Source organism: Antennarius striatus, chromosome 1 (assembly GCF_040054535.1).
Source record: "Antennarius striatus isolate MH-2024 chromosome 1, ASM4005453v1, whole genome shotgun sequence".
Classification (NCBI taxonomy): domain Eukaryota; kingdom Metazoa; phylum Chordata; class Actinopteri; order Lophiiformes; family Antennariidae; genus Antennarius; species Antennarius striatus.
Genome location: NC_090776.1, coordinates 16,140,062 through 16,162,272, shown reverse-complemented (window position 1 = coordinate 16,162,272; position 22,211 = coordinate 16,140,062). Strand labels below are relative to the sequence as shown.

Here is a 22,211-nt window from a genome sequence, read left to right as displayed (position 1 = left end):
TGTGAGAGTCAGAGGCAGGTGAGTGTTGTGGTAGGGAGTGAGCTTATAAGGGCTGGCAGCCAATGTGTACCTGCTGTAGATGTGGAGGAGAGAAAAGGGACACTAAGCCAGAGCGAGATCACATTTTGGTGTGTCAGTCCTCTGCATTCCTCTGTAATCCCCATACAGAGTCACTAATAATCCCTTCATGTTGCTCGCCCTCCCTCTTTGTCTCTCACACTGACTCAGTCCCTCAATCAACCTTTGGCATTCTTTCATTTATCTGTCATGTTGTTTCTTTAAATTGACCTCAGTTACTCCATTTCTGTCTTGGTTACTTCTCATAATAAGTGAGATTCAGCTTTTTTGCTTTTGAAAATAATGATGTGTTCACACTTATAACACAGGTTAAAACATATTGGCAAAAATGATTGGATTTTGCAATAACACCGCACATTTGTGTTGAGGAAGGCATTGATTCTCCTGCTGGTAGTTTTAGCGCTTGCCTTAAAAGAAAAGTGCTTTTGTATGTCATGACAAACAGCAGGGGAGTGAACTGAGTGTTTCTCTGTTAAAATTTCACATGTACGCTGACAAACATGAGGCTTTGAGAACACCTCTCAACTCCAATCTCCAGATCTTTAGTGTGGACAGTGGAGTTGACCGTAATCCTCTCTAGTGCGACTCATCTTTGTCTCATAACAGCTGTTCTTCAGAGCTCAAGGGACAGAAGAGCACACAATAATTCATAGCAAGTACCAAAAATGGAAACTATGATTATCTTCCAATATAAAGACTGCCTTCTGTCCTCTCTCTGGGTACAGCACCTGTTATCACTCTTCAAGGTGAAGTACAGAAGTCTCTCATGCAGATAACCTGTTCATCAATGCTCAACATTAAGCTGACCCAACATTTTAAATACAGTGGTACCTCTACTTACGGATGTCTCTACTTACGAAATTTTCTACTTACGAAATTTCTCAGCAGGAAAATATTACCTCTAGTTACAAAAGAAATTTTGACTAACAAAAGGTAAAAATACAGTATGGGCTGATACTCGCAGCTCCCACAAGTTCCTGAACGCAACATTCTCACAGCTGCTCTGCCATTGGATATTACCTAGTATCTTCCTGGCATCCCATTGGCTAAGAGGGACCTCTGTATGGACCCAGATCGGTGTTTATGCAGGGTGCTCCTCATTCGGCTTTCAACCCATGACGTGTTCTGATAGTTTTACGTAAATATATTAACTTTTAGAGTATTCACTATGGACCCAAGAAAGTGACGGAGAAAAGAGGAAAAGAAAAGACGAAGAAAAGAGTTTTTTGTCCATACAAACAAAGCAAGAGATAATAGAAAAGAATGAAAAAGGGATGCGTTTGGTTGATCTTGCCAAAGAATATGGCCGTAATGCATCTACAATCGCCACGTTATTAAAAAAAAAAAGGAAGTTTAAAGAGTTTAAGGCATTGCGTGGGTGGTTGGAGAAGTTCAGAAGGAGGACTGGAATTCACTCAGTTGTTTGGCATCGTGAGGATGGAGCGCATGAACCAAAGAGGGCAAAAAACAATGAGGACAGCAGTTAAAAGGTAAATGACCATCATTTTTATTCTTTACGCTATTCTTTGTTTTTTACATTATGCACAACTCTCATTTATTGTGTAATAATCTAATCGTAACATGTATTTGTTACATGTTTTGATGCATTTTAATGCATTATAAAACATTTATGTCGGAATTTTTGGGGGCTTGGAATGGATTAGGGTGGAAAACGCATCTCTACTTACGTAATTTTCTAATTACATAATTTATTCCGGAACCAATTTATTGTGTAAGTAGAGGTACCACTGTAGTTGGCATCCAATTTGCCCAAACAAATGTCTACACTTGACACTATAAATTGGCTCCACTGAAAGCTTCTTCCCATTGAAGATTAAAATGAAAACATGAAATACAAATAGGAGAAGAACAGAAATATTTAAATTAGAATAAGTAGAATCAATCGCCTGGTATGGCACCAAGGTAAAGACCCCCTTGATACAAAATACAAAATTACGAAGTAAAATTAAAATCACACCATGTATTGTAGAGATTTGCTTTTCTCTGCGTGCAAAAAACCCCCCCCAACCTCTTCAGGAACATCTGAATTGGGTCAATGTCTTTCAAAATAAAATATTTTTTGAGCAGTCCTTTTATTGTCTAACTCCTTTATTATTAGTCTAAAAATCTTGAGGTGTCAGTGTTCAAATTTTAAGCAACAATTTTTAAAAAATCTACTGCTCCGATCTTGAAAATCTCACTGTAGGAATCAGTTATTCTGAATGATATCAATTCCTTTTATCCTCTGCCAACTGCATGACCAGGACCATCAGATGCTGCATGACAGAGGTAACATTTATTTTACTTATGAGTACATTTGGGATTTCAGTGGAGCAACAACTTTATAATAATGACCAAACATACTACGAATTCTGTTCTAAATCCTTTGTAAAACTAATTGATTCACTTGACAATATGTGACAGATTCTAATAAAGGGAAAGAATGCAGCACAAGAATGTTGACCCGTGAACAGTATGGGCCATTTATATCAAATTGTTATCTAACCACGGTTGAGTAATAAATATTTCATTATTATCATTTGATTATTTAATTTTAAAATAGATCACCGTGGAACATTAATCACATTCATGCACACAAATAGGATGCCGTGCAGATAAGTTTGTGACAGGTAAGCACAACCCATTTAGACTGTAATTACATCCAAATTTAACATCGTCTGGAGTGAAAGTGTGTGTGTGTGGGTGTGGGTGTGTGTGTGTGTGTGTGTGTGTGTGTGAGAGAGAAAAGAGAGGGAGAAAGAGTAGAGACTAAGAGATATGGACAGCAGGGTCACTAAAGGGTAATTAATTTCGTTTCATAATTTCTCAAGTGCCAAAGAAATCCATTAGACATGATTGGCTATAAATCATCTCAGCTTCAGCATGCCTGTGTGTATGCGGGTCTTTGTGTGTGTGTGTCTGTTTGTGTGTGTGTGTGTGAGCTTGTGTGTAGGCATTAGACAAAGACGAGTTGTTTTTTAAAGAACAAACTATCCCGAGACTTTCAAGGCACAGTGCCAGCAGTTTCATGGGAGCTGAATTCATGGAAGAACCGCAAAGGTGTGTGTGTGTGTGTGTGTGTGTGTGTGTGTGTGTGTGCGTGTGTGTGTGCGTGTGTGTGTGTAAAGTGTGATAAATTATTGAGAATTGTCGTTCAAATGACTTGAAATTTAAATCTCAGTGACGCTGAACCAGAGTGGCATTGTCAGTGAGATTCTTGAGTTGAGTGCAGGAACGTCTTTGGTGATGGATGGTCACTGCTGCAGCCTTCTGTCCTTTTGCACAAACTCAGTTCATGACACTGTCAGCAGAAATTTGTTTAGTTATTAGACCGGACATTTAAAATGACATTGATCAAGCGGTGTGGATTCTAATTACAATACAACAATGTCAGCTCACATGTTAAAATTAACCCGACGTAATGATTTATTTCTGTTTAAAGCTTCTTTTGTGGGGCAAGAGAACTCTTTCCCCACAGTTTTTCTAAAAGATTATAGTCTAATAAGAGAAAACCACTTTCGGCTTTTCCTGTTTTCCTGACATGAACAGTGAAAAAAAAAAACCTCCCAGAAATCAGCATGACAGTTGACAGATTACTGCGTTTTTATTACTTTCACATTCCTACATTTCTGTCAGAAATGTCTCATACATATTCACAAACTTGTTTTTTTTCATGACATCTCCTGTTAAGAAATAATTTTAGAATGAGCACAGCTCCTCTTCTAAAGTAGTGAGACATTAACTCATCCTTTTGTGTCTGTATGTTGAAATGGAATTACTGTAATTATCCTTGCCATGGCCAAGAAGGGGATAACAAAAAAAATTGCAGAACAAAAATAAGAGTTCATGACTCCACAGTCAGACCCTGTCCAATAAACCAGGGGAGTTTAAAGAAAAATACAGACTGAAGTACCTGAGTACATGACTAGATTATTTAACTGGAGACCATGAGCTGTGATTTGGAGATGTTTATCTGACCTGTGATTCTCCAGTCTATTGGACTTTCAAAATACATGCATTTTTGCTAAATAAGTATGTCCTCTCTAATTTATTCTAATCATGCTTTAAATCAAATCCGTGCTGTTGTTTTGAAATCCTTTAGACATTTATGCACTATACACTTTTAACAGTTAGTGAGGAACAATGCTACGTAAGATTAAAAAGTGCTATATAAATGAATATAAAAATATGATCTTATTAAGTGAAGATCAGACAGCTTTTTTTTAGATCTACATTACCATCCCATGCTTTTCTGATAAAAAAAGGTGGCCAGCTTGGTCAAACTGGGAGTGAAGTCCTCCGTAGTTCTTCAGTGTGTGCTGTGGTGAGTAGGTATTCTGCTACTTAACAGCAAAGACTGCATGTGACAACGAGTGATGATAGTCAGCAAAGCAGTGTCGAGATAAAGTCAGGGCTACAACAAAGCCGTAATACAAAGCAGTGAATTATGTTCTCTGTTACACAGAGCAGCAAAGTTCTGTTAGATTCTGAACATCGCTTTTTGTTTTTCATCTGCATGACCAGGACCATCAGATGCTGCATGACAGAGGTAACAGTACATTATATTTAGAGGAAGGTCTGCCTTTATTTGACAGAAATTTAACAGAAATTTGAGACAATGGATTAGGTCCAGAATGGTTTGACATGACAGTATTTTCACTGCCTGTCATTTGATAGGCCAATTGTGCAGTGACTTAGGAATTGTTTTTCATACAGAGCAAGAAGACAACAGAGAGATGTTGATGGAGAACTTCGTTATGGAGGACACACTAGTTATGAGCATACTTATGATTCAAGCTTCTCTGTTATGGTTTTGGTTTTCCTTTGCATGTTGTGTGGCTGTTTTTGTGTTTTCCCCTTTTGTTTTTCCTGTCCTTCAAGGACCTGCAGGGCTGGTGTGTGGAGGAGGCGTGACAATGAGCTACACCAGGTTGCAATCAACCCTTGTCCACTTCTCTATAAAGCTGGTCCTGACTCTCCCTACAGTGCCAGATAATTCCATATTGTTCGGTAGCGCTATCCTGACACTTTGGATCTTTGTGAGTACCTATCTTTGTCCCGAGCGAGTAGCAGAACTAATTCTTGGTTTTTGTCAATTGTAGTTTGGTGCCTCTTCGCCTTCTCTTGGAGCCCCAGCCTCCTGCCACCACCAGGCTACATGCAGCTGTTTTTGTGTTCTTGCACGTTTGTTGGTAATAAACTCTCTGTACATGTATCCGCCTGTCTCCTGCAATTTGGGTCCACAACTGTCTCCAGGCAGTCTTAACATTCTTTGCCCAGTAACATCCCTGCAGAGCCTCCCAGAACTCCGTATTAAAAAGGGTAGAGAGGTCATAATACCATGCATGTCAATGTGGAAGAAAAACACATGATAAAGAGCCAGCTGATGTGACCTTTAAACATACTGCTTGTATGTACATCAACATTCATTCGTCTTCTGAACTGCTGTTTCTGCCTGTGCGGATCACGGGGGTTGCTGGAGCCTCTCCCAGCGGACTTACGAGTGAGAGGCTGGATACACTCCACTCGCAACACTGGTGCACCACGGAGCTGCATGAAAGACAAACAGTCACGCATGGAACGATCAATTCACTTGAAGTGCATGTCTTTGGGAGTGTGACGAAGAACCCGGAGAGAAACCACACATACACGGGGAGAGCATACAAACTTTGTGTAGAGCGGGACTCGAACCCGGAACCGTCTCCTCCTCCCCGCCGCCTTGCAATGCTGCTTTCTTTTATCACTAGATAGTTTCTTAAAACTAAACTAGAACGTAAAACTGGATTTAAAACAGGCTTTTAATCAGAACAATGACTGTCCCTTTGATTTAAGACAGAATCTGACTTAAATACTAATTTAAAAAAAACAAACTTATATACTGGTTTGATCCTCAAAGGGAAATTAAGAAAGCACACTCTAGTTAGTGGTTCAAACGCATGCATACATACAGTATATATTAATGAGTACAGGCCCCTATAGCACACACACACATAGACAGGGGGGCCTGTAGGCATGCAAGGGAGGTCGAGTGGCAGGCAGCTCCTTCTTGGTGCGCCTCAAATGAGCAATTTGTAAAGGAGACGGCACCTTGCTCAAGGGCACCTCAGCAGTGCTCTGGAGGTGAGCTGACACCTGCCACTGTCAGCTCACCTCTGAGTTTTTTTTTGTTTTTTTTGGGCGGGATCGGGAATCGAACCGCCGATCTTGAATCATAGGATGACCCACTCTTCCGCCCGCTCTACCACTGAGCCACTGCTGCCCCTTTTGGTGTTCTCAGATCAATAAATATTTTTATTCATAAAACTGTGTTCTGTTATGCTTTTGGAAGTCACTGACAAGTTATTGTGTTGACTGTGGCCCTGTGATGTGCTGTCGGTGTGCCTGTGGGGGGCCTGGGATAGGCTCCAGCAACACCCATGACCCCAAGGCAGAACAGAGGCTGGAGATGATGGATGGATGGGTTGATTGTGACACGAAAAACACTTAAATGTGTTATTTTGTAACTCGGTTGTCAGGAAATCATCTTGGAACTTTTAATTTGGACATTTACAAATCTCTGCAACCCATTTCCATATCTGTACAAATGCAGAAGAGAAGACAAAGCCACACGTAAAAAGCCAACTGAGACGTCAAGCTGCTGCAGAGACCATAATTCTATTTTCATATGTATTTAAAGATTTGTCTGCACATTTATAGATTTATATAAATGGTAACAATAACCCAACACAAACTGTAGCAAACTTGCAAATCATAATAATTTTTTAAATAAAACGTATCTATGCCCACTCTGAATACACATTTTCAGATACCTGTGCATATTCACATAAAACTCATCGAAGATTATTTTGTAGATTTACAAATCTAGTAATGACTACACACATACAGTTACATAACTCCCCACAATTCTTTGACACTAATTTTGCTACAATAATGGTCTATTACAGCCATTGTGTCTGAATGATATTCCATCGTCAGGCCCTCCACCTCCAGATGAGAAAATCAACTAATAAATGGAATCAGACAGAGATTTGACAGTACTGTGCAACCATTAATGCCACATGAGACATTTGAATGGAACCAGAAAACAATGGATGTTATTGTTGCGTGGGTAAGGAGGCAAAAGTTACTTCTGGTCCCTAAAAAAGAAAAAAGAACGAATGCATTGACTGGTCAACATGACCCCCTGTCCTGGTTCACACTGTGTGCAAAAGAACAAAGCAGAACAATCAAGAGAAAACACATCAGACCAGATCGTACACCTACATAGAAACAACAAATGTATTGGGATTTCTGTCCTTGAATGCCAAAAAGGCAAAACAGCAAACGAAGAAAAAAAAAAGGGTTCATAGATTGACAATTATGGGAGAGACAGAAGGAGAGAAGAGAGAAGGAGTGAGTGTGATCAAGTAAGAGCAGAAGAGGAAGGCAGGATGAAGGCAGTGCTGGCAGCTCATTCTTTCTCTCAGACCCTCAAAACACAGAATGTGAGCGAATCCGACCCCTTTTTCCCTTTTCATCAGAGCACCGTTGTTTTTATTCTTTCCATCTTAGACAGTTTCTTCTTCCAAGTCTTTGTTTTTTTGTATGTTTCATACTGTATGAAACATCAGATAAAAGTGGCATTCCTCCATTTACTAGATGATTAGAAATATGGACATACATATACATGTATTGACAAAAAAACCTTGTTTTATGTTTTCAGTTGGGTTGAGCTACAACTAACTGGTGTCTTATCCATGGTGTACCCCACCTGTCATCCATATCCATAGGCTAGGCTAGGCTAGGCTCCAGCATAACCTGTGACCCATGTGTCCGATAAGAGGATTCAAGAAGATGAAGAAATGAATGAATTGGGTTCAAATCCATCTTTTCCAAATTAAATTATCTCTAATTCCAGGGATGAAATGAATACTGAATACTGAATGTCTGTAAGATATATTAATTCCTGATAAGGGACGGCCACTAAGTGACTAAATCATATACATCCACTTACATATAATATGTAATCTAGTGAACTTACCTGCCTATCTGTGGAGTAAACGTGTGCTCTACCCTCACCACATGGTGGTGACTCTAACACACAAGCTACTAAGAGTTTGCAGTGATTCCCAGAAATTTCTGATATTTTGCAGGTTATCGTATAAGTGGCCATCTGACCTCACGCTCCATTTCCTCTTTGTCTCTTGTATTCAAAGTTTTCCAACATTACATATACATTTTCATTTGCCTTAGGATGTCATGACATTGATTTTGGCACAATGGATTGGCTGGAGAGACAACAGACAGACAAATGTCTCCTGGTGGAATGGAAGGTTTAACCTGTTCACTGGAGTTGCTCATGTTTCTAATTCACTGGTACCTTATGGAATGGTCAGTATTGTTTTAGGTATTAATCAAGCTGTCAGCTATTACCAGTGAACCAGTGAACTGTGGCTTGACTGGAAAAGTAAAAACGTAATTTATGTTCTTACATTTTCTTTCCTTAATTTAAGTGTTGTGTCATTTGGGTGATGCCTTTCCGTGTGTTTGTTTCTGGGGCTTGTACACACACACACACGCACACACACACATGCACACACACACACACGCACACAGACACACGAACACACACACACGCACACACACACACACACACACACACACACACACACTCATATATATATATATATATATACTGTGTGTGTGTGTGTCTCCATCCATCCATTTTCTACCGCTTTAACCACTGTAGCGGGTCACAGGACCTGAAGCCTATCCCAGCTGGCATAGGGCGTGAGGCGGAGGACACTCCGGGCACGACGCCAGTGCACCGCGGATTTTCAGGATTTTAAAATGTCTACATCATTTCACCATTAACACTTTACAAAGAAGCATGTTGTTGGTTGCATGCAGCAATCACATGCTCTTCTTTAATCAATGATTTGTGCAGGATCAATAATACATTACCATGTAATCTGTTCCTTAACATCCATTACTGCTTGGTCCACCGATCCCCATCTTTTGGGTGAGCTGCATTTGCTGCAGGATGTTGACATGGTGCTCTAGACTGAGTGCATGGGAGGTATTATAGTAATGATAACTCATGAGCCTCGTAAATTTCTGCCTCACATGAATCAACCTTAAATATGGACTCAGAGCAAATTACTCAGTGTGAGGAAAATAGATGTATTGATAAAGGTTGTGTGTCTGATTGCAGCCATCCTTCTTGAGTTAAGTTTAAGTGGCTCGGATTGACAGACCTTTGGTTTGATTGCAGTCACACTGTCAGAAAGTGGAGTATAAGAGGAGTGCATCGATTGAAAGGAGCAGGAGAATGCTTCTGCATCAATAACACACTGAGCAGGAGCCGGAACTGGAGCTGGAGCAACGGCAGAACATATAAGAAAACAGGCAGGGAGGAGACCCAGCAACGATTGTCCAGGGAAAGATATGTCTTTGTCCTTCTGGACTGCTTGTCCATCAGATTGCGTCCACCTGCCTCCTCATAGATACTGTATACTCATCAGAGGTATCTTCACACTTGAATGGCTTGAGGAGGCAGTGTCACCTCAAGCAAACTCTCACGTAAGTGGATAAATGGAAAGGTAGGACGGATGGAGTTAGGGAGAGGGGATAAGTGGAGTTTCTGTTAAAGAGAAAAAGAGGACAGGGATAGAAAGAGGAATGAGTCATGGTCACCTACAGCTGTCAGGGTAGGGACATTCCTATCTGATACAGTAGGATCAGCCATGGCAATGCTGATGCATGGTGTGTCATAGGATGGTTACTGCTGGGGTTGACGACAAGCCAGAGAATGCCACAGTTGGAAATAATGAGTCATGTGAATCATCATGTACTTTTATAATCAGACAACAGGGATCGAAGCATGCCAGATCTATTGTTACTTAATATGTGAAAAATGTCTATTGAAGACAATGAAGATATAAGAGGCAATGCCTAAATGTCGTCACACTGGGGACCGAAGCAATGTCATTACAGTCTGTAACCATTAAACCTTAATGCGACCATGCTGCTGCTGGGCTTTGTTCTCACAGCAACGGAGGATCACTAGGGTAGCATAAGGGACAAAACAACACATGAGTGAGAGGAAACAGTGATGCTGCAGATGAGCTCACTATAAATGGCCCTGGACTATCCAAACAAAAGATTAACATAATCTGCATTTTAAATCAGGCAGTGTCACAGGTGTTAACTGTGATTAAAATCCCAAAGAGATTATATACATTAAAAACAAAAAAAGTCCCTCTCACCCTTGTGGGGTGGTATCTGTGTGTCATCCTCAAGCTCGGGTCCTCTACCAGAGGCCTGGGAGTCTGAGGGTTCTCCGCAGTATCTTAGCTGTTCCTAGGACTGCGCTCTTCTGGACTGAGGCTTCAGATGTTGTTCCAGGAATCTGCTGGAGCCACTCTTCCAGTTTGGGGGTCACTGCCCCAAGTGCTCCTACTACCACGGGGACCACATTAACCTTGAACTTCTACATCGGTTCCAGCTGTTCTTTCAACCCTTGATACTTCTCAATCTTTTCGTGTTCCTTCTTCCTGATGTTGGCGTCAGCTGGAATCGCCACATCTATCACCACTGCTCTCTTCTGCTCTTTGTCCATCACCACTATGTCCGGTTTGTTAGCCAGCAGCTGTTTGTCGGTCTGGAAGCTGAAGTCCCACAGGATCTTAGCCTTGTCGTACTCAACCACCTTCGGTGGTATGTCCCATTGGGATTTGGGTTCTTCTAGTCCATACCGGGTACAGATGTTCCTGTACTTGGTTGTGCCTTTCTATGTATGCTGAGCTGGCGAGCATCTTACACCCTGCTACCACATGCTGGACTGACTCTGGGGCTTCTTTACATAGCCTGCACCTTGGGTCAGATCTACTGTGGTAGATATTGGCCTCTATTGCTCTTGTACTTAGGGCCTGTTCTTGTGCTGCCATGATCAGTGCCTCTGTGCTGTCTGTCAGTCCAGCTTTATTCAGCCATTGGTAGGTCTTCTTGATACCAGCCACTTCCTCTATCTGACGGTGGTACATGCCGTGTAGGGGCTTGTCCCTCCATGTTGTCTCCTCCTCCTCTTCCTCCTCAGGTTTCTGCTGTCTAAGGCATTCACTGAGCAGTTCATCTGTTGGGGCTATCTTCCTGATGCACTCTTGGATTTTTAATGTTTCATCCTGGACAGTGGCCCTGATGCTCACTAGTCCTCGGCCTCCCTCTTTCCACTTAGTGTACAGCCTCAGGATGCTGGACTTGGGCTGAAACCCTCCATGCATGGTGAGGAGCTTTCTCGTCTTGATGTCTGTGGCTTCTATCTCCTCCTTTGGCCAGCTTATGATCCCAGCGGGGTATCTGATGACAGGTAGTGCATACATGTTAATAGCTCGGACGTTGTTCTTGCCATTCAGCTGACTTCTCAGGACTTGCCTTACTCTCTGGAGGTATTTGGCTGTGGATGACTTCCCTGCGGCCTCCTCATGGTTGCCGTTATCCTGAAGGATTCCAAGGTATTTATAGCTGTCCTTGATGTCTTCTATCCTGCCTCCTGGTAGGTTGACCCCTTCAGTTCTGATCATCTTGCCTCTTCTTGATACCATCCGGCCACATTTGTTTAATCCAAATGACATCCCTATGTCGTCGCTGTAGATCTTGGTGGTGTGGATCAGTGAGTCAATTTCTCGCTCATTCCTGGCATACAGCTTGATGTCATCCATGTAGAGGATGATTGTTGTCCCACTTCGGAATCGGTATCCGTAGCCACTCTTTGTGATGATGTGACTGAGGCAGTTCAGGCCTATGCAGAACAGCAGTGGTGATAGTGCATCCCCTTGGTATATGCCGCACTTGATGTTATCTTGGGCAATTGGCTTGGAGTTAGTCTCCAGGGTTGTCTTCCACATTCCCATTGAGTTCTTGATGAAGGCTCTTAGTGTCCTGTTGATCTTGTACAGTTCCAGACATTCCAGTATCCACGTGTGTGGCATTGAGTCATAGGCTTTCTGGTAGTCAATCCAGGCGGTGCACAAGTTGGTCTGCCTATTCTTACAGTCTCTGTGTACTGCTCTGTCCACCAGTAGCTAGTGCTTGGCTCCCCTGGTGTTACTAGCAACTCCTCTCTGTACCCCGTTCATATATTGATCCATGCGCCTACTCATCTTAGCCACCATGATGCCTGACAGGAGCTTCCATGTTATACTGAGACAGCTTATTGGCCGGTAGTTGGATGGGGTAAATCCTTTCTGTGGGTCTTTCATGATCAGGATTGTCCTGCCTTCAGTCAATCATTCTGGGTGCGTCCCATCCATTAGCAGCTGGTTCATCTGTGCTGCTAGACGCTCGTGGAGTGCTGTCAGCTTCTTTAGCCAGTATGTATGGATCATATACGAGCCCGGTGCTGACCAACTCTTCATCTTTGACACTCTTTTTTGGATGTCTGCCATTGAGATGGTTACTGGTTCTTGTTCTGGGAGGCAGCTGTGGTCAGTCCTCAGGTCCACTAGCCACTGGGCATCGGTGTTGTGTGATGCTTCTCTTTCCCATATGCCCTTCCAGTATTTCTCCACCTCAGCTCTTGGTGGGTCTAACCGGATGCTATTTCCCTGCACTGAGAGTACACCTTTGCTGGTTGAGTGGAGAAGGTCTTGTTTATTCTCCTGGCCTCAATCTCCTTGGTTTATCTCTTCAGTCGGGTAGTCAGAGCCGTTAGTCTCTGTATACGTATATACGTATATTAGTGCTGTCAGGCGACTAAAAAAATTAATCTAATTAATTACAGGATTTGTAATTAATTAATCTAATTAATCGCATTTTTAATCTCATACCTGCTAAAGGCCCCCAAATAAAGAATTTGAATTCTAGGACATTACAAAATTGTAGTGCATGACTAATCAATAGAATGTACCAAGAAGAGAAGATTTGAAATCCACATTTTTATTGGTTAAGCGTGCTTTATAAATGAAATTCAAAAGAAAAAAGGCCAAGCACGTCAGCAAACCAATTAGGCCTGGTGCATTTCTCAAAAATGCAATACAAATACAGTTAAATAAAATAAATAAAATTCAGAAATAAAATAAGAGTCTCAAATAGGCACATAAGCAGACTCTCAATCAAAATGAATACTAAAGCTGACTCAATACAGCAATTCAAAATTAATAGTATAACATGCCTCAAAAAAGGGCAACATCAATAGTAAGGTGCCAACAGGGCAGGCTTTTCCTTTAAAAGGGTAAGCTAACGTTCAACTCAGTGTCCTTGACATGTTTTGCATTTAAATGATATGTTAGGCTGGAGCTGCTTCGGTGATATGAAAATTCTCTTTGAAAAAGGTACAAATAATAATAATAATAATAATAATAATAATAATAATAATAATAATAATAATAATAATAATAATAATAATAATAATAATAATAATAATAATAATAATAATAATAATAATAATAATAATAATAATAATAGTCCCATCTTTGTTCTTTTTAGAAACTTTCCACCCAAAGGTCCGAGTGGGCTTGCCTCGCTCTCCTGTGTCGCGTCCATCTCTGTTGTCGGTCACCCTGCTTTTGACTAGTGGCATAGGTCCGAAGTGACGTCACTGCAGCCTACGGGTCCCTCAATGGGCCAAATTTAAAAAGCTTGCGCATTGATTTGCCACTCGCGATTAATTGCGTTAATTTTTATAGCGCGTTAATTTGCAGTTAATTAATCTACTGTAATTAACGCGTTAAAGTGACAGCTCCAATATATATATATATATATATATATATATATATACATACATACACACACACAAACACACACACACACACACACATACACACACACACACATATATACCTGTATATATATCTTCTTCTTTTTTTCCTTTCGACTTTTCCCTTCTGGGGTCGCCACAGCAAGTCAATTGCCTCCATCTAACCTTGTCTTCTGCATCCTCTTCTCTCACTCTTATATATATATACACACACACACACACACACACACACACACACACACACACACACACACACACACACACGGTATACTGTGTATATTATATATATAAAAATAAAACATTTAGGCTTTTATGTGCCTTTATTGCTCAAACAGAGAGACAACAGTTAACAGCTGAATGTTGCCAAGGACTAAGCCTTTGTACATGGGATTGTACATGGGAAGCATGCTGTGCCAGGTGAGATATAGGGCACTCCACCACAGCGCAATTACTAATTTAGGTCTCTTATACAACAGGATGATAAAAAGTGAATAGTTCTGCACGTGTTTTGTTATCACAGAAACTAACATATAATGAGTTCTTATTTTGGCTTAACTCTTTCATTGACAATTACAAAGTGACACTAAAATTGCAGGCAGTACTCCCATAAGAGCAAACCTCCAGCAATGTATTTATGGTAAGTTTTCCCATTATTTTATTGCACCCAAAGCAAAATTCGTCTGTAGTCTGACCTTAATAATATGACTCTTTCACCATGAGGTGGAATCATAATAGATTTTTACTGAAGAAACACAGTATTTCACAAATTATGTTTTTTTTCAGCTCAGTAAATTTTGAAGATACAGCACATTTGACGTCTATTTGAATCAGCATGGTTTTCAACTACTATTCCATCTACAATGCAGTGCAAGTCTGTAGCTGCTTTATTTGTTATGAATTTCCCACGAGCCCTATACAATTTGGATCACTAGTTCTGAAATATTACTTGTTTTGTGGTTGTAAAGAATCCGTCTGAAGAACTCTGGATCCACCACCAAAATCTAACAAGGTCTTCCCAGTGTCATTCCCTTCTTCTATTAATAGTTTCAGAAAAGTTTGCTTTGCTTGGTGCTAGGTGCCTTCAAATTCTTTGAAAATGCCTCATCTTCCTGGAGTGTTTCCGTGTGAACACACATATACACACCACTCAACGCTTCAAACTTTGCTATTTTAACTTCACTTTTTTTGCAGTGAGGTTAGATGAGGTGCTCATCATAGTCTGCTTACTACAAACAACTTATACTGTAGGTATATTTGGAGAAACAGAGTAGTTCTAGCTCCGAAAAAATTATACACCGCTGTAAACAGGGTCAACATCACATTTAGTAGGCTGGCAACAAGCCTAAATTTAAAAAAATCATCATTATATATAGTATATGTTTAATTTTTTTTTAGCCCTTTGCTGTCAATTACGTGTCTTCAGTTGGAGAACCTAAGTATTGCTATGCCTGCAGTACACGGTATTAAAGCGCAGTTCAACCATTTGGGTCAGATAATGGAGGAGACGAGAAAAACAAGGGAACTTAAAATAGATAGACAGACAGACAGACAGACAGACAGACAGACAGACAGACAGACAGACAGACAGACAGACAGACAGACAGACAGACAGACAGACAGACAGACAGACAGACAGACAGACAGACAGACAGACAGACAGACAGATAGATAGATGTCAAAACAGTGACCAAGAAAATGATGGTTTAGCAGCCATGGAAAGGTAAAATATTTCAAAATATAATACACACTTTGATGTAAATTGATTATTTTAATAGTGGGCTTTCATTTAGGTAACTGCATCTTACTATTGATTCAAACCACAATGTTAAATTGTTTAGCCTCAATATGTCACGCTGATCATCACCTGTAGATAATAGTCTAAATATGGATAAGTGCCTCACACAATATCATTTCCAAATCACCAAACTATGCCTTGCATTGTTTCAAAGCTATAAAAACATCCTCTCAATTCAAGTTTGTTGTTAGAGCTTATGAAGGACTGACTGATAGTTGGAAATTAAGGCTGCTTAACATGTCATCTGTCAGTGATGCAGCACTTCTTTGTATACGTGGGGCTTCTCTAAAGCAGTTCCAATTGGTTACGCTGAGTGCCATTCATCAAAAGCTCAAGGTCTTGCTGGGAGCAATAATTGCAAATTTCAGAGTTCAGGATATTTCATATTAATTATAGGCATCACGCAGTAGCAATGTGACAGTGACAAACAGGGCACTCAGAGCCCACACAGTGCGGTGGTAGCAACTGTTCCTCCTGATATAAACACCAAGATAATAAAAAAACAAGTATCACAACGTAACATGTGACAACTACACCAAATACAATATATGTTAAAACCTAGAGATGAGTTGAATTTATTCCGTTACTGAGTTCGAAAGTCAAACAACTCGTAAGCAAAACATTTCCCCATTTTAAATAACTAAAACCAATTTAATCCATTCCAGCATAGTAGAAAAGCCCCAAAAGCCCCTAAATTCTGGAAAAAACAAACATTTTTTATCAACCAATAGATGTGCATACATTACCTGTGCATAATTAATTATAAATAAGTTATGTAAACAATGATAAAGAATGAGAAGAAATGCAAAAGTCACAGGTACATGCCTGCTCCATCTCTACTCCCCAAAAGACTGGATCTCGAGAGAACGAGATCTAGTCTCAGCTGAGGTTGTATCCATCCACTAATTTGCAGGGGTGTCCCAAAGCATGGCTCATATGTCCGGTTTCGCTCGTATGTCGAACACAAATTTGGATAGTGGTACGACTCATATCTAAAATAAGTCATATGTCGAGATATTACTCCACCACTGTCTATGCATATATACATGCACACACACACACACACATCCATACACACACACACACACATCCATACACACACACACACACACACACACACACACACACACACACACACACACACACACTCACACACGTACACACACACACACACACACACACACACACACACACACACACACACACACACACACACACACACACACACACACCCACACACACACACACACAAACACACACAGCTTATCTACTACTCTACTATTGAGGAAAAAGTTATTTCAGGCCAACTGATGGGGCAAAGGACAAAGCCATATGACAACGCTCTGCTAAAATTAACTTTGTTGCTAACTTTAAAAAAAAAGATGCTGTCAGAAAAAATATGCTACAGCTCTGTGTGTGTGTGTGTGTGTGTGTGTGTGTGTGTGTGTGTGTGTGTGCGCGCGCGCATGGGAGGGGCGGTTGCTTTTAAAGAATATCTAGGACAAATTATAAGCTGCCATTCAGAAAAGCCCCCTCAAAAGCTGTCTGTGGCTTTATCTGTGATCGACAGGACTGATATTTACAGAGTCAACCTCAGACTTCAGTCTACGATCCTCACAGGGTGAAGCTTACAGCTCAGCTAACATTAGCAATGCTAAGTCGACAGCTTTTCTGCATTTGTCTCACTGTTGCTGGATAGGCATCAAAAGTGGCCATAAAATCAAATATAAAAGACAGACCTATTTAAAGAGGGATATTAGGTGCACGACTTTAGTACTATGTTTGTACAAGTTTCACAATAACAATGGGCTGCTTCACTCAAAAATTAGGCATTAAAATTACAGTGGGTGATGCTTCAAAAAATAATAAAACATACTATGAGGAAATAGTAATTCTGATGCTATTTGCAAGATTCCACTGCACCTGAATCTAAACTACTAATTGGAGCCAGAAGAAGTCCTTGACCTTAAGTAGAAAGAGTAGAATTATAAAATTTGGTTTAACCCATGAACAGTTAAACTGACTACTGATGTATAAGTCTTGGAGTTATTACTTTTTGGGGTATTTCTGTCTTGTGTGTTGGAAAACTGCAAGTCAGCACTGTGAGAAAAACTGATAAAATCGGACTTTTTGCAGTCATCTTTGAAGGAGGTCGACAAGGACAAGGTGGCAACATGCAGGGAAAATGCTGCTTATTTTAAAAAAAAAATGAATTGGTTAATTAATATACACATTTATGTGTACATGCATGAATGCCTGTGGGCGGTTGTTGAGTGGTGTGGGCTTGGGATGTATGTTTTTATCCAACACGGAGAAAAAAAAAAGAAACCTGCCTAGTTTTCTTTGCTGAAACTACAATAAGCATTAGTTTGTGCCTGTGCACTGAGCGCTGTGGCTGAAGAGCCGACCACAACAGGGATTCCACTTAATGATCTGTCTTTAGGCTATTTCACACAGGCGTTGCATAATCAAGCTGCAACAAAGACAGTTCTCTACGCTGCTTTTATGCACACCGAACAAACCACCTGCTGCACAACTCTACACCGGTGTTTGATTTTTAGATAGCATGCTGGCATCGGAAAGCAAAAGATGTATGATGTACTGTATAATCGTCTGTTTATTCTGACATTTTACAAATGTTTTAAGCAATGCTTTTTAAACAACTAAATAGCATGGCAACGAAAGTCTTCAACCTTTCCCGTTACATAGCGGCTGATTTTATCCTCTGCATGAAGGGCAACAAACCACTGACCATCGCTTCATTTGAAGGCCATTCCAGTTGACTTTATCATCACCTCATCAGATCTGTCTATTTTTTACAGACATGGATTCTAAGCTGTTATTACCTCTGCTGGATCACTGAATGGTGAGGTGCCATGAGGGTGAAACAGTCCCACTCTGAACAGGCTTCAGGCTTCACTGGGCTTCTGACATCTGCATTTGCTTTCCATGTTTTGCCAGAATAATCAATGAGATTTACAGTTTATCACTATTTTCTGGAAAATGTTCTGGAAGAATTATTTTCTTTAAATTCACTGAATGCTTGCAGGGATGTTTCTAGAGAGAATACGTTCATATGCATTTGTGTACTTTCAGGAAATATTGAGGGTCACTGGGGTCACTGATGCATTGTAATACTTCCTACTATATGCAACCACTTGTACCCACTTGTCAGTTTTTTATTTGCTCACATTTTCACTCCGTCTGTTCACCTCTATAACCCCTATTACCCCTCTGTGCTGACAGAGAGCTTTTCGAGTCCACGCACCTGAAAAGGCTCTTATGCAGCCTCCCAAATGCTGACGTGCTCAGAGACTTTCCTACCCTCGTCGCTGTTTTTTTTTCTTTTCGTTCCAATCCTGTATTGCTCACCTTGCCCTATCTCTGTGTCATTCTGCAGTTTTCTCTGTCATCAAAATGAACTATGAGTCACTTTTCTGTGCGTTCCATCTCCGGAGGCACACTGCAAAGTTTGCCTCAGCTTCAATCTGGTAAATACTGCAATGAAGAGTGAGAAAAAGCACTGCTGAGTCCACAATCCATTAGAAACATTGATGGGAACACTGGACATTAGACAGCAGTAACAGCATACTGCAGACTACAGAAGTTACCAAATATCAGCAGCCACATGATGAAGACACACAGTCATTGTCATTGGGCAAAATTATGAAGCAGTATTTTTTATGAGTTCTTTCCCATATCCACAGGAAGTCATTTGAGAATGCTTGCAGGCCCCTCTCAAATGAGGGACTTTTATGCACAGTTCTCTTCTTGATTCTGTTCCTACACTCCTTTGTGTGTTTCTACACACACTGAGATTGAATGTGAGTTTTCACAGAAAATATATAGTGAAAGTCACTTTTGGATAATTGTTTATATTGTTTTATTTTTTACTGGGCCTGGAGAGACAAGTTACTCCCCTAAGCTGACTGACCCCCTAAATGTAAGCTGGTATTGATTGTCCTTCCTCGGGCTTTTCACCCTCCTTGCAGAGGACACATTAAACGTGTTATAAGTCATTAAGAGCTCCAGGTCTCAAATCTTACCTGTCTAACTTGGAACATATTGACATATTGTGCGCTGACAAACTTATTTTTGAACATAGCCTCTAGGTGTGTACTGATGCCTGCACAGTGTGGTGTGTATGTGTTTGTGTGTGTATGTGTGTGTGTGTGTGTGTGTGTGTGTGTGTGTGTGTGTGTGTGTGTGTGTGTGTGTGTGTGTGTGTGTGTGTGTGTGTGTGTGTGTGTGTTTGTGTGTGTGTAATTTTTCCACAATTTAGTTTCTACTGCGCTGAACATTGTGGAGCATGTGTCTGTATATGGCTGTGTTGGGTACATTCAGAGACATTGAGTATGTGTGTGTTTGTGTGTCTCTGTGTGTATCTGCGTGTGTGTGTGTGTGTGTGTGTGTGTGTGTGTGTGTGTGTGTGTGTGTGTGTGTGTGTGTGTGTGTGTGTGTGTGTGTGTGTGTGTGTGTGTGTGTGTGTGTGTGTGTGTGTGTGTGTGTGTGTGTGTGTGTGTGTAGGGAACAGACTCGTCTGTCTGCTACCCTGGGGGTTCAGAGCCCATTTCCTGTTGTGCATTGTGATAAGTTTCCCTGTCAGATCCTCCCAGCAACACTATATTTCTGATAAGCTCTACTGCTAGTTTTCCCGACCTCTGGCACAGAGATCAATTTGAGATTGATTCAGAATGCCCTGCTGGGCCAAGCTGGAAGATCAATTTGAGATGGATTGTTCACACCAGGGGGTCAATGACACAGTGCAGTGCTCACTTGCTATCCCTCCTTTGCTTTCTTCACCTCTCACTCTTTCAGACTGTTCTTATTTCTTTCTCTCTCTCTGCATTACATTCTCCTTCCACTCCTCTCTCAATTGTTTCACACTTGCTTCTGTACAGTTACTCTACATTACCAGGTGTGCCTGTCACCCTTGTTGTATAAATCTTTATTCATGTCTCCTTTTTATTTCCTCCTACATGCTTTCCTTACTTTTCTCCTCCCAGCTTGAAATAGGCAGTTGGGTTAGAGATGACTTCATTAGCAGAAGGACCGACCGCTGTAGCGTGATAAGCCTGCAGGACAGTAGAGATAACTCATCTGGCTCGGTAATGCATACATCCACAGAATATATGGATATAACCAACACCCCCCTTACGCATCTACACATGCGTGCACATACACAAACATACATACACATTGTGTGACTGGGAAAATATTTTTATTTTCTCTGTTAAGTGATCTTGATCCGTCTTGCTGCATTACCTAGAGCCAGTGGGTTTGCTCTTGGTTTATTGTTCTGTGGAGCAGTAGCTGTAGTCATGATTCACCACCAAGTAATGACCTTTCTCCATAGTGCATCATGTCTCAAGAAACCAGTAATAACCCTCATCCTACCTCTTAATATTTCCTCATTCTCTAACCGCCTGTCTCCTATCTTCAGTTGTTCTCTGCCGCCTCACAGAACTTTGGTAGCAGGCCTGAAACCAGCAGACGCACTCACCTCCTTTCTCTGCACCTGACCTTTTCCCCAGCAGTACATCCACCTCTGACTGCACTGACCTTTACTTAAGATAAAAACCCCATCATCTCTCAGGAATGGACTGCAGACTCCAAATATTTGAGGATAAAGTGGAAACAGAATGTCTGTTGGTGTTGATGACTGGTTCCTGAGTCAAAAAACCTGACATTTTCTCTCCAATCACCGTCTGTCAAGCTCTTACCCAGATAGTTTGTGAGTTCGTTTGATTCAGCTGAGCTTGATGTGTTGTCTGCAGAATCCCTAAGCGAACTGTTTATAGGAGTGATGTCACTTGCTTGTATGGTATTGTTTGATTAATTACCAATAAATCCATTAGTATTTGCTTCCTTGTACTTTGTCAGGCAGCAAAAACAAATGCAAATCTGGTATTGGAATAAAGAAATACATGACAATTGGATTATGATTTTTAATTAGAAGTAGAATGAGTTTACTAAAAAGTGTCAGACAGTGTTTATGTATTTGCCAGATGGTAGGGCTATCACTACACCTGCGTGGCTCCAACCTTCAATTGAGGTTGGTATGGCTAACTTGTGCCTCTGCTGTGTGCCATGGTTCGGTGTTGGTCCTCTGATGCTCTGCTGTTCTGGGATGTGGCAGGAGGAGAGGCCGAACTCGTGGGCGGAGCCTTATCTCTACACCTGCTGTTCCTCTCAACATCTAGACTTGATCAGGCTGATTAGCCTGAGGCTCCTTAAGCCGGGTTCTCTTTTGGTTCTGCGCCAGATTTGTTTGTACTCATGCCCTTGTCTCTAGTTTTTTGGACTTCTTGAGTCTTGTTGTGTTTCCTAGTGATGGGTAGATGAAGCCCTGTGAAGCATTGAAGCTTTTCATCCAATCGGTTCACTCAGATTCGAAGCTTCTTGAGGCTTCATTTGTTCTACTACGACATCTACTGGATGCTAAAATATCAGTTGGCATGAGTTTCAAGTGTGTGGTATTTTGCAGAAAGCCTGTGAGTAAAAATGTCGGCAAAATAAAGAAGTATGCAAAACATGCATATTTTAGTAATGGCAGTACACTGTGTGTGTGTGTGTGTGTGTGTGTGTGTGTGTGTGTGTGTG

The 22,211-nt window shown here is 41.0% G+C and overlaps 1 protein-coding gene across 1 annotated transcript in view; it reads right to left on the bottom strand.

The window, feature by feature from the left end:
* The window catches only part of LOC137597745 (heterogeneous nuclear ribonucleoprotein C-like), a 51,993-nt gene that overhangs the window by 8,041 nt on the left and 21,741 nt on the right, over positions 1-22,211 (bottom strand). The window lies entirely within an intron of this gene.